We start from the raw sequence: 8,440 nt of genomic DNA, 5'->3' as shown, positions 1-8,440 counted from the left end.
GGACCAGTACCGGTCCGTGGAACATTTCCTACCGGGCCGCCGGTTTGCTGGGTGCCGCCATCTTGTTTGACGAGAAAGTGCTTCCGGGTGAGCTTTTCCGGTTGGAAAGTGGCATTTGGGTCCTGAAGGAATCCTCGCGCCTTAGTTTCATCGAAGGGGGGGGGGGGCTTCGAACGAAACTAAGGCGCGAGGATTCTTTGAGCACCCAAGGCAAGGCGAGCTGAGTGACCATCCCGAAGCCGTCCCGAAGCAAAGCCCATCGACAAAGGTACAAAGGAGGAGTTTAAGGTGGCGGGGAGAAGCGGGGGACGGCTGGCTGGCCGGTCGCTCGGCTTGCCTTGCCTTGTCATGCGTGCTGATGCCGGTACCGGGCCGCGGATCATTTTGTGATGCCGGTACCGGGCCGCGGCACAAAAAAGGTTGGGGGCCACTGCTCTATAGCATCATTTTGAGGGAAGGAGTTGAAACAGTTTATGTCCAGGATGTGAGGGGTCTGTAAATATTTTCACAGCCCTCTTTTTGACTCGTGCAGTATACAGGTCCTCGATTAAAGACAGGTTGGTAGTAATTGTTTTTTCTGCAGTCCTAATTATCCTCTGAAGTCTGTGTCTGTCCTGTTGGGTTGCAGAACCAAACCAGACAGTTACAAAGGTGTAGATGATGGACTCAATAATTCCTCTGTAGAACTGTATCAGCAGCTCCTTGGGCAGTTTCAGCTTTCTAAGTTGGCGCAGAAAGAACATTCTTTGTTGTGCTTTTTTGATGACGTTTTTGATGTTAGGTGTCCATTTTAGGTCATGTGATATAATAGAATCTAGAAATGTGAAGGTCTCTACTGTTGATACTGTGTTGTCTAGTATTGTAAGAGGTGGTATTGTGGGAGGATTTCTTCTAAAGTCTACCACCATTTCTAAGGTTTTGAGTATGTTCAGTTCCAGATTGTTCTGGTTACACCACGAGGCAAGTTGTACAACCTCCTGTCTGTATGTGGATTCATCGTTGTCTCGAATGAGATCAATCACTGTTGTGTCATCTGCAAACTTCAGTATTTTAACAGATGGACTGTTTGAGATGCAGTCATTGGTATATAATTGAATTAATGCCTCCAGTTTAAGCAACATCCTTTTCTTATGCTTGGACAATTAAATCAGTCAATTATTTACTTTGATATGATAGAAACAAATAGATTGCTAGAACAGTCAGTCTTTCCTTTCATGAAGCAGAAGGTTGTTGATAGATAAAGTGTAAACTGCTAGATTCTATTCTTACCAGATCACTGATGAACCATCTGCTGAGAGCATCTTCAGATGTTTTAGGCTTTTGCAACTGAAAATAACATTCAGCGTATGGGCAGATTATCTGCATCTTGTATGAAAATATTCAAAGAACAGAATCTTCAGAAAGCTGCAATTTCATCATTCTTAAGCTAGTTTTAGTAGTTGTAGAACTATGATTAGTGACCTGAATATTATCAAGCTGTTGATAGTAATGAATCTACATTTCATAAATATTTGTAGCTTAGGGTGTTTTTCTGGATCTATGGTGTCTTTGGATCCCCAACTGAGCATAACCATTTTTCAGTTGTGAAGTGTATGGAGAAGTAGGCACACCAATGGATACTTGCAAATTACAGCATGACTATTGTGTCAATAATTAAACCAAAGCACCAGAAAGAGGAGTAAATATAGTATACAATTCCTTATGGCAGGGGTCCCCAAACTTGAAAACTTTAAGACTTGTGGACTTCAACTCCCAGAATAGCTTTTTTCATCTTCACTTTAGTCCATTAAAGGATCGATTATTCCCTATAACGTGCCAAATTGAGCATGCAAAATTCTGCCAGGCTATAGAATTTTTTCTTCTGTTTAGTATATGGAGAAAAAAATGGATTGAGAAACAGGGTAGGAAGTGACATTTTGTATCATATATATTTTATGAACTTAAGCATGTGTCATTGCAGTGGCCTTGGGTTCACGAAAAACAAAGCAGCTTCTCTAAGATCAGGGAAGTGTTATTTATTCCAAGCTATTGTTACCTAAGGAGATATGGACAAGTTGGAGAGGCCAAAGTCTAGCTTAAACTGCTCCAGTTATTTATGGCTAAAGATAAATTAGTTTATCCAGCTTATCTGGATGATGACAAATGATGACTAAAAGAGAAGAATAAACAGATTTCTGGAAGGTGTAAATCTTGGAAAGGATGAGAGCAATGTATATCTTATGAAATATAATAAAGAAGTAAAAATATTAACTGAATTTCAGTAAACCTTTCCTGACAATGAATAATTTGAGTTTTGGAAGATTGATTATCCTAAGGGAAGCAGCGGGTTAGTAGTAGGACTCCACTGTGTTTACAGTTCAGAGTGAAACTATGCATTTGTAGCCCCCCACACACACACACACACCAGATTATTTCTGAATTGCTAATAAACTCTTATGGGAATTCTGGGGATTCCATAGTTAATTCTTAAACAGTAAAAATTTAGTTCTCGTATTGCAGAGAAATATTTGAAAATAGAATGGCAAAAGCTGTGAAGCATGTAAACTGAAAACTAAAGGTAATGATTAGCTTGATTTAATGCAGGTAGTCCTTGACTTACAATCATGATTGAGCCCAAAATTTCTGTTGCTAAGTGTTCATTTGTTAAGTGAGTTTTGCCCCATTTTATGTCCTTTCTTGCCACAGTTATTAAGTGAATCACTGCAGTTGCTAAGTTAATCACACGGTTGTAAAGTGAATTTGACTCCCTCATTGACTTATCAGAACGTTGCAAAATGTGATCAGATAATGCCCGGGACACTGGAATCATCATTCATCTCGTGATCGTGGGGATGTTGCAATGGTCGTGAAATATGGTCATAACTGACTTTTTTCAGTGCGGTTGTAACTTTGAATGGTCACTAAATAAACTGTTGTAAGTCAAAGACTACCTGTAAATCTGTGCATCTGGATTTTCCAGAGAGTTAAATCTGCAGTGAAAGTTGGGAGGACAAAATATAGGAATGAAAAGGTGCAGAATTATAACTGAATATATAAATAAAATGATTGCTGATTTGGTGACCAAATATATTTAATTCAGCTCTTGTAAATGAAAATGAGGTGCAAATCATATGACATAGTTGCATTCTAAATATTATTTCCAACCTGTCCTCTGATTTAAAAAAAATGCATCTCCATTTCAGCCATCTATATTATTGATGGCCATATTGTGTTTCTTATGAATAGAAAAGTTTTATGTAGATCACAGAGCTGCTGGCTTAAGCCAAAAACCTGTGATAGTCATATATTGCACTATGCTATGGCTTCCTTAAATATGATTGATTGAATAAGCCCTAATGGGGTTGGTTTATATAATATACTAATTGCATAAGCAATAAACCAACATCAAAGGATTCACAATGTAGTTAGCGCTATGAATGAGCTCACCATGCATTACATGCACTTTCTATTTTCCAGAACACAGAAGTACGCCACTGCATGTTTGACTCAGCTTCTTCATGTTGTCAAGCCATGATTGATTATGATGTGGCACAATGTCTAAATTAACAAATCATGACTAATCAAATTCAGAATTTCATAATTGATGAACCATAGTTCTGGCTCTTGCTCTGCCTCCAGATGATTAAGGATTGAATCAGATAATGAATTCTAAACCATAATTTGCCTCCACACTGGGTTTTAAACTATGGTTAAAGATATTCTATATTTTGAGGAACTCAACAGTTGGTATTTAAAGTATAATAAATCTAATGTATTCATTCACATCACAATGTGATGTTTCTTGCTTAATATCTTGTATGAATACAGTGATAAACCACAATTTATAGTTTAGTCAATGTGCTGTTCAATTAAGGTTTATTAAACCAACAATCATTAAATAAGTTATGGAGAATAATGGTTCCTATAAGTCTATAGTAAATATTCCTGTTCAGAGATACGGCGTAGGCGACCCCACGAACGCCCCGTCCCGGGGCTGCAGGGGGCGGGTGCCAGGGCCATGGGAAGGCGGAGGCTGCGCCTCGGGCGGCGAGGCGGCGGGTGAGCGGCGGCGCGGGGTCCGGGGAGCGGCGCCCCTGCGCACAAGCATCCAGCGGCGGGCCGAAAGCCCTGGGCTGTTGGGGCAAAAAAGTGTCTTATCGCCCGGAAATGGTTCCAATGTCATGCTATGTATTTTGCTCTGTGTTATGACATTTTGCAAAATAATATGCTAAAAATGTCACCATACAATAAATTTACACCCCTGTTTCTTCCTCCATTTCTATTATATACAAAAAATAATAAGTATTTCCTTAAGGAGAATTAAATGTTTAAATGTTAAAACAAAATATTGTTACAATTTAGTTTCATCCCCTCTCCCACAGATATCAATGCAGACCAAGCTATTGCAGAATAATTCATCTACAATGCTGAAAATGAACTGGCATTTTTACTTTCCACAACATTGTGGTTACTTTCATTCTGGCCTATTGCAAAATATGAACCTCGCCAGTTTGGTCCACAAATAATTATTAATAATTTAACAGTCTATGTGAGCAAGACCACAAAGTATATTAAGTTGACACACTGAAGTACAAACTAATAAACATACTTTACCCCAATATCCTGTGTAAATTCAATCTTGGTTAATTGGTTGTTTGTACTGAAAATACAGAAAATAATTTGGCAAACCATTTTGAAGTTAACCATGAGCAAAAAGGCTATTTAAATACATACTGGTAAAATTAAAAAGCAACGTGGCTTAATAAGAGGTTACAAAACCAGCTACAGAAGGTAGAGGTGAAATAATGCATGTTGATTTGAGAATATCAATATAAAGTTGTTGAGTCAGGCAGCTTAGGTTGTAGCTAAATTTTAAAATAAAAGATTATGCAAAAAAACACACCCCACAAGTATACAGTAGAAAAAAGTGTTTTCCAAACTGTTAGATGATTGTATGCTTATGCACCAAAATGTACATGATTATAATATGTAGCTCGCTTTGAGCTTAGCAGCAATACCAAAATGGTAGGATTGGTTCTTCCTTTGCCCACTTGAAATCTTATCCTAGCAGGGGGGGGTTCACTGCAGGCAATATGTCCTTTGGACATATTGGAAACACAAGCAACTGGTGGGTTCACAGTCAAGATCAAAGTGCTTGCCTTCTGAATTGTCCTGCTGCTTTGCCTTCCCACTTGCCTATAAGAGTTGACAATGCTCAGCAGGCTTCTAGCTCTGGAAGAATCTGGATGCTCATTTTTTTTCCTTTGCCTTTCCTGTGTTATCAACAACTTGTTCAAAGGTGCTATAGAAGCCTGAGAACATTCTTCCTTCATAGCTCTTACTTGAGAAAACATGGATTTATCAGATAGGTACCACAATGATAAAAGAGATTCTTTTGCTGGACTCAGAGTATCATCAAAACATCTGCTGAATGTAGGAGTTTATCTAGTAAATCTTATCATTATAAAGCAATTATGTATTTTTATTTTATTATAACGCTTGTATACTGTCTTTCTCTGGAGAAGGGTTAATAACCTGTAGCACTCCAGGTATTATTAAATTAAAGCTACCCACTAAGTGTAGAAAATAGAGTCAGGGAAGGGATTGCAGTTCATCAACATTTGGAGTAGACACAGCTTCCATCAAGAGACTCAAGGTAATATGCATGTGGAAAAAAGTCCTTATTTACTGTCTAAAATAACCCTGTGAGATAGAATGGGCTGACAAATAGTATCTGGCTCAAGTGACGCAAGGAGCTTTGTTGTTTGACTCCTTATCCTCCTGTGACTCCTACGTGTGGATTTTCCTTATCTCCAACAACAGTACTTCATTGTCAGAGAGATTTTAGATACCATACTTGGAAGTCACAATTACTTGTACATATTCTCAAACTGAGAAACTAAAACACTCTTCTAAGAAATAGTTGCATGCAGTGAATCAACAATAAACCCTCATAACTTTATAACAATACCAATAATAAAACCTTTCTCTCCATAATTAAATTGCTGAAATAAAAGAGGTTTGAGGTAAACAAATGTAGTTATTTATGTAAGAGCACAGTGAATTCAGATCACTTTTGAAAATCAAAGTAAATTCCTGGGTGGTAAATCTAAATAACTTGTTTGTATCTGAAACCTGGTATAAATATCAACCAAAATCTATCAATGGAGCTTAAACCTCTAATAAAAACAGATACACACACAAACACATCTGAAGTTTCTTCATCTTGGTGATATAGTAAAGTATATTAGAATAGGACTAGTTACTATCACGCCTATCTATAGCATTGTTGTGAGGGGATCCATAAATACTGTGGGGAGTGAGGGGGAGATGAGTTAAAACAAATAAATGCAAGGATTTTTTAAAATTTGTTTGTTTATTTATTTGTTTAAGAATTTAAGAAGGAAATTATGATGTGTAGCCAAAAAGAAGTACAGTTCTATATAATTATTCTTAATACTGAAAAAAAAAGGTTTTAATCTATTGATAAGCAGGTCAAATGTCTTTGCAAGTGTGAAAAAAATAGCTTTTCACCATATATAATGTAGCTATTAGAGACAGCAATGTAATTCTACGCATTTGAAATGCAGAACAGATGTTTTGGTTGGTTATGAGCTCCCTCAGAGTTGTAATATGTTCCTGTTGTCTGCAGTGTTTTCTTCAATGTTCTATTATTCTGTTAAATAGGAAAGCGTGTACTTTTTTTTGTCTCAGTAGAAGAGAATATTTGTAGTTCAGGTGAACTGTGGAGTCGTTGGTGCTCTCTAAGCTTTGTTATTTTCTTCCAGTCTGAGCCGCAAATATTCTTTTCTATTGAGACAAAATATTAATACATGCTTTCCTATTAAACAGGAATGTAACATTTGATGTATATTTATGTATAAACTAATGGTTTATTGTTCCAGTGGAATAAGGAAGATATTTTTTTCCTTAAAATATGGTTAATTACAATCTAATATTTATAAAACAAAATAGATATATCAAACCCAACAGCAGACTGAGCTGTTTTACAAAGAAATTATTGCATAGGAAGCCAAGAAAAATTAGAATGGCAGAGTCTGAAGGAGAAAACATGTTAATGTTTTAAGTCATGGTAGGAAAGCCAGCTGTGTTGCGCTATGATGAAGTCTCTGATAGCTATAAATTATGTCCCACCATCTGTAGTGTATAACATTGGGACTATATTATAAGGTTGAATTGGTGGTGATTCAATAAACAGATTCATATGTACAGATTAAATCCAAAAGCTCTCAGGTTTCATCAAGACATTCTAGATCAAAAAGAAAAAAATATAATGGTAGTCTTTATTTGAAAATAAAAATACCATACATTTATTTGTATTATTTTTAAATTACTTTTGCAAAATGATGAAGATTTAAACATGCTGTTATATAATTATCTGAATCCCTCTCTAATATCTCATGGATAAAAATGCATTTAAAGCAATATTTTTTTAAATGTATTTGCCACTCATATCCCCTACATGGTAACTCTGTGCAACTTACAAGTTATGAAACAAAAATAATTAAAAAATTAAAAATCTTATACACTGAAGCTATTACATGATTGTAATACACAGCAATGTACATATTAATAAGAATGAGTCTGGTATGGAACCAAAGCAACAGATCTAAAGTGCTCAAGGCTGAAAAAGTTCTTGCATTATTGCCTCTTTGGCATCTGTCCTGCAAAGGACAGTTTCATTACTGATAGTGAAGTGTGAGGTGGGTGGGAATATTTCTGTTGTAAAATATGCAAATGTTTTGGTAAAGTGTTTGGCTCCAAAGGACTATGACACCAACTCTTGGAGGAGGGGAAAAGCTGATAGAGAGGCTCACTTCCTTTGTTCTTGAATTTGGGTGCGTCAAAAGGGGCTATGGAAATTTTTTGGAACTTACACACTAAATGGAGCTCACAGCAGGTGTTTTATCTGGCACCAAAAAGACAAAAAGGCTGGTGGGAAGTGTTTGGAATGGACAATTGTAGCTCAGCATGTACTGTGTGTGTGACAAACCCCTCCATTCCAAGGAGCAGAGGCCTCTTCCAAGTGGTCCAGTTTTTTCACATCTAGGCTATGCATATCAAAGGAACCTAAAGAAATGAAGAACACAAAAGAACTGGAGTAGACTTGGAAGCTTAAGCAGAAGTCAGGGCAGTCAAGGGAATTTAATATCAAGAAGTAATAGAAATTCTGCCATCAGGTAAATAGACTGTTTCAAACTGCCAGAGCCATCATCAAAATGCAATTCATGGAAATGCCTCAATATTGTTGTTGTACAATAGGCATTCATAATATACAGTATCTTCTGCAATGAGTCAAGAAGTTAGTTGGATTGTGTATATCCTAGGAACTCTTACAAGGCTACAAATCTTTACTGATTCCAGATTGCCATGTTAACACGAATGTGCAATGTGGAAATTGAATATAAATCAATTGATACATGTGATTATTTGGGATATG

The sequence above is a fragment of the Notechis scutatus genome, chromosome 1 (genome assembly GCF_049901735.1).
Source record: "Notechis scutatus isolate UNSWTSFEM ecotype Mainland chromosome 1, rNotScu1.2, whole genome shotgun sequence".
NCBI classification, from domain to species: Eukaryota; Metazoa; Chordata; class Lepidosauria; order Squamata; family Elapidae; genus Notechis; species Notechis scutatus.
The sequence above is the reverse complement of the archived record's forward strand: the minus strand, read 5'-3'. Positions refer to the sequence as shown.